General features: G+C 34.2%; 1 pseudogene; it reads right to left on the bottom strand.

Annotated features, from left to right (window-relative positions):
• Positions 1-2,815: 2,815 nt before the first annotated feature.
• LOC110206913 (nicotinamide phosphoribosyltransferase-like) lies at positions 2,816-5,312 on the bottom strand (annotated as a pseudogene).
• Positions 5,313-5,742: the final 430 nt, after the last annotated feature.

Raw genomic sequence — 5,742 nt, 5'->3', positions numbered from 1 at the left:
TCACAATAGAAATAAATAATGTCATCAGGTAAAGGCTTATTCAATTAATCATTTTTTGGTTTGTTTTTAGTGTTTCACTAACATAACTAAATTTTATCTCCATGTTTATTACAAGTGTGTCTTTAACGGTGAGTACATATTAAAACCGTTTTACCTTGATTTAGGAAAAGTATTACTTTTCTCCATGGAATGGGTTAAGAAGGAATTTAAAACAAAAAAATTCAGTTCTGAATTTTGGCAAACAGAACAATAAATCTCTCTCTCTTTTTTCCCCCTTCTCATCATCCATGATGGATTAATTTAGAAAAACAATGATTTTATATCAATTTCATAATAATTCATTTCAGAAAAAAATAAGGAATACTCATAAAAGCCATTTTACAAATAAATTAACACAAAAAACTCCCAACTCCTACTTGAATTACGTGTAGAATTAAAATATATCAATAACTATAAAACTAATGATGTTAAGCAAATCCAAACATGCTGTTTTTTCTGTTAGGAAGAATTAGAATGTATTAAGTTTGAAGCACAGAATTAAGGTTTCTATATTTAACTGGGATATTAACCACTAATGCCCAGGATGGGGATTGCCAAACACTAAGCACTTAGTGATAGAAGTTTACTTTAAGTATTTAAGTACTGAAAATAATAATTTTCAGGAAAAAAATGACGCATACATTTGAACATTCATAAAAAGTATCAAAATAAAATTGAAATCTAGATTATGAAAACAAAAAAGCTTGTAATTCATGGTACATTAGAGAAAATAGTACATACACAGCATATCCCCAGTGTTTAATCAAATATAAAAATATCAGTTATGTATAACCAAGTTATCAAAAATTATTGTTAGTACAGAATGTAATGCAGCTTTTTTTTAAATGGAAGAGAACAAAATTCTCTAGTACATTTTGTGAACAAATACAAGCTTTTCCCTGTACTGCTGAAGCTGGATACATTTATTAGTTCGGTTTAAAATATTTTCTGCTACAAAGTTGCAGGAAGAAGACTTTCCTGGAAGTGGGAAATGCTTATAGCTCTCATTTAAAGTATTATTATCTAAAATTGTCTGGAATATAGTGTTTAGATCATTTGAAAGAAAGAAAACTTTCTTTCCATCACCCTCAAAAGTCAATTAATTTTAGTATCCACTACCTAATTAATGGTCTGTCCTAGTGATATAACATTTTGTTTCATGGCTCTTTGACAAGACAAACAAGTTACGGCTTTTCAATATTAGAACTTTCATAATTATAATATTTTATTAAAGCTTTTCTAAACTAGTCTCCCAAATGTCAGCTTCCTAATGAGATAAAAATTGAAATTAAGTGAAACCTAAGAGTGATGATTCTTCCAAAATGAATAAAAATTCCAATATGGGTATTAGCCTTTCCCTCTTCCCTAAAATTCAAGGCACATCCCTTTAAAAAGGATACAAGTCCAACACAGTAAAACAATAATAAAAGATTCTGTAACTTGTTAGATCCCCTGGCCATGTTACTGTCTAGCAGCCATTCAGTCTCGTATATGCTGAGGGTGAACTTAATTTGAATCAAGCCAAAATTGCTTTTTAACCATATGAACTTTGCTATTAGTTAAGATCTCATTCTTTCAATACCTACCATGTCTTTTGTTTTCACAGGGTAATCTGCATTAAAATAAGAGTATGCTTATATGATATTTTACTGACATATTGTTCCTTTCTTTTAAAAGTTGATAAAAATATATTTGTATACTTTAACATTCATTTTGACAAAAAGAATAAAAATCATAATGAGAAATATAAAAGTAAAAATGAAAACAAAATAACTGTGCTAACCACTCTAGTATTTCACTGTAAGATCATGTTATCTATAGAATACGAAAAATAAATTCAGAATTATAATTACTTGAAATATACCCTTTTCATATCTGTCAATATTTTACATATATGTATGTATTCTACAATGTAAGAGAACTTCTTAAAAACATTATTTCTTTAAAATCTTGAGGTGCATATTAGATCCATAGGCAATATGTGACATATAAATTGCAATACTGTCTCCTTGAAATTTAGGTATTTCACTTGTAAACCTTACACCTTCAGAAAGGTATAGACTTTGCATATAGTGCCTAAACCTCCCAGTAACAACAATAATTTTCCTTAATGCAGAATGGTTCATAAATTCTACATGGGGCAGTGAGATTAGTAATTCTAGATGGTACAATCCTGATTTAATTTTTATATGGTACAATAACACAAACAACTTTGTTAAGGGCAGGTTTCATTTCCTGATTAATGGACAAAAGACAATGAAATTTATCTTCATTTATCTCCAAATATTTCTTGAAAGTCTGTGCTCATAAAAATGAGGAAAAGTTGGAAAGACTGGTTAAATCACTGAAAATTTAAATATATCTTACACAATGTAATTTGTGCAAAAATGCAAGTTATATATAAACATAAAGCAATCATGATAATTTATGTAAATCTGTTTTATGTGGTATTACTATATGTAAAAAAAATTTCAGTTCTCTGTTATTTGTGAAAAGATCAGTACAAGGTTGAATTGTTATCTATTGGCAAAGGCCCTATAAAACTTATTTCCATATGAAATATTTTACAGTTAAGTGCCTTTTCCTAATTTGAGGTCCTCTAAGACTGGAGGAAAATAAAATAAAATAAAATAGGGCAGTATGTCCATACACTAATAAATAATTTGTCTGTAATATATCAAAAAACGCATAAACCCCCAACATAGATCTGTGTGCAATATTATCTATACATCAAACACTCACATATGCAGGCACCCATGCAGTCAAAGAACAGAGCTTAATGAGGTGCCATTTCCAGATCATTACTCAATTGGGCATTTTTCCGGACTTCATCAAATGAAAATCTTTTTGTCATCTTTCTTTTCTCAAAGACAGTATGGAAAGGTCATGATCAAATTCTTCAAGATCTCCTGTTCCTTACTCAAGGGTAAACAAATTTCCAGTAGGTATTCTATGTAGAGATAGCCAGCCCTTTTTTGACATGTTGTTTGTATGAGCAACTGAGTCCTTTAAAACATTAATTCCAAGGGCCATTTCGTAAGCACATAACTGCATTTGAAGGAACAATTCAAAAGATCTCTTGTTACCTTCTGTAACAAAGCTCCACCAGAATCAAAGGAAATATTTTCAATACTCCATTTTTTTTCTTCATGCCTTCAACACTGTCTTATAAGGTACTATATCAACTCCATCTTCCTGCATAATTCTGAGATAAGGTGGTAACAATTTATAGCTTTTTGAGTTTTATGAAATTGTAAACTTCTTACCTAGAATGTTCAAAACCTTTAATATAGTGTCAAGAGGTTTTCAAGAATTTGGTCTAATTATCAGTGGCGCTTCTGCATTCCTTGATACAATTAAATGTCTTAATTCTTCACTCCACATTTTCTTACATTCATTGTAAATGCCATAGCTATTACTGCCTATAGACACATACATTGATGAAAACAGTGTTATTATATGTTCAAAACCATCCTTTTTGTGATATTTGTCCCAGGCTGTCATGGTATTGTGTTCTGCAGCTGGAACAGAATATCCGAGCACAGTGTCATTTATTCCAAAATATTTTTAAATTGAAGCAATTCCTGCTACTGTATCAGTCCCCTTGAAGTTAACAAAATTAGCAGATGCTCTTATTCCAGCCATCTCTTGTGAAGAGACTCATCTGTAGCCAAAATCATGTAGTTGGTACTCCAGGCCATCTAGGTTACCAGATGTTTCCATCAAATATTTTGCAAAAATGTTCTTCTGTTCTCCGGAATTTGCAGCTATTGTGATTGGATACCAGGACTGGACAAGGCTAGTGTCAATCCAATTTGTAAGCCAGTAGCATTCTGGATTTGTGTTTTCCACTGTGAAGAGAACATTTCCTCTGAGAATGACAGAACCCTCAGGAACTCCTTTTACTTCTATGCAAAGATGTCCACTGTATTTCTCAAGAATACAACCCCATGCTTTTTCATTAAAGACATCATCTTGAAAATGCTTTCTGTAGACTTATTTGGCTTTCTGTATTTTTTCATTGGTTACTGTTTTGCCTTTTAAGTACTTATTAAGAATGTACTGCCACTTGTAAAATATCCTTATATTTTACCTTCCTTAATTTGAAGTTTTCAGTCTTCTTTTCACAGAATTCAAAGTGGGACCAAGCACTGCTTGTGTTGCATGGATATCGCTTATAGTGAATTTGACATCAGGGAGATGATGACATGACTTGCAATTGACTTTGATTTGACTGAGAGAGAGCTGTGCAAAGTGACCAACCTCACTTTCTCCTCCAGAGCCATCTGGTCCCACTGGCCAGTTATCAATCAGGACAACTGGAGATGCAATGGGAGACCTTGGCCCTTTTAAGGTAAGGTTTTTTGAAGTTGTCACTTTGAGTAAGGCAATGGTCATTCAATGAATAGACCTCTTCATGAAGTGAATCAAGGGATGGCCCCTTTAATAATAATAAAAATCAAACTGAGAGGGGAAGACCTTTAGGGTTTCTGGCCAAAAGAGAAACAGTTACTACTTATATTTGCTCTGAGCCAGGAGGGCCAACAAAATAAATATTAATTAGTACTTGGGCACAGACCTATTGTACAGTCCCTGAGATCCAGAATGAATTTGGTTTAAGGCTTGGTCTTTGCCTCACTCAAAGTGAGAACTTGAAAAGAACTTAGCTGAAAAGGGCTATGGTTTTCCACTGCATCCTGGGACTTCTCCAGACATCATAATTGGTATCTGGCCATTAGACCCAGATGGCTCTGGAGGAGAAAGTGAAGCTGGTGACTATGCATAGCCCTACCTCAAATCAAAGTCAATTGCAAGTCATGTCATCAACTCCCTGATACCATGGTCCTCTTTGAGAATGAAGAACAAACCCCAACCTGTAAGTATCCTGAACTGCCTGAATGGGGACCCATTCCAGTTGGACAACTTAGCTCCTCCTCTCCTCTCCTCTCCTCTCCTCTCCTCTCCTCTCCTCTCCTCTCCTCTCCTCTCCTCTCCTCTCCTCTCCTCTCCTCTCCTCTCCTCTCCTCTCCTCTCCTCTCCTCTCCTCTCCTCTCCTCTTCTTTCCTCTCCTGCCCTCTCCTCTTCTCTCTTCTCATTTGCTATCCTCTTCTCCCCTTACCTGAAGGTGTTCTGGCCAAAGGAAGGGAAATTTTGATGGTGGAAAGCTACCTAGTTAATTTGGGATTTACTGGCTAGATTTCTTTATAGTGAGTAACTTTGTAGGAATTGGTGGTGAGAGGGAAGTTGAACTTGGTTTTGGCTGCACAATTCATCTTAGGGCTGAGAGTATTTGGAAGGAGGCAGGGGGAAAAATCAATGTGCTTTTATTAAGGACCTTCTATGGGGCAGACATGATGACAAATGCTGGAAGCACAAAGAAAGAAGAATGTAATGTACAGGATCATATTATCTATCAAGAGAGACATCATGCACCTATATAATTATATAGAAAATAATTACAAGGAAATTATTTTGGGGTGGTGAATAAACCTAATGATGGGGTGTGTGTAAAAAAAAGCCTTGTGTAGAAGGCACTACTTGAGCTGAGATTTGAAGAAAATGAAGGATTCTAAAATGCAGAGATGAGGAAGGAGTGGATTCTATGCATGGAAGAAATGCTGTGAAAAGCCACAAATATCAGAGATGGCATGACATAGGTGAGTAAGAGCGAGAAGGACCAATTTGGTATACTACAGGGTTAAT

This window comes from Phascolarctos cinereus, unplaced genomic scaffold, assembly GCF_003287225.1.
Source record: "Phascolarctos cinereus isolate Bilbo 61053 unplaced genomic scaffold, phaCin_HiC Scaffold_1;HRSCAF=81, whole genome shotgun sequence".
NCBI lineage: Eukaryota > Metazoa > Chordata > Mammalia > Diprotodontia > Phascolarctidae > Phascolarctos > Phascolarctos cinereus.
This window is presented reverse-complemented; position numbering and strand designations above follow the sequence as displayed.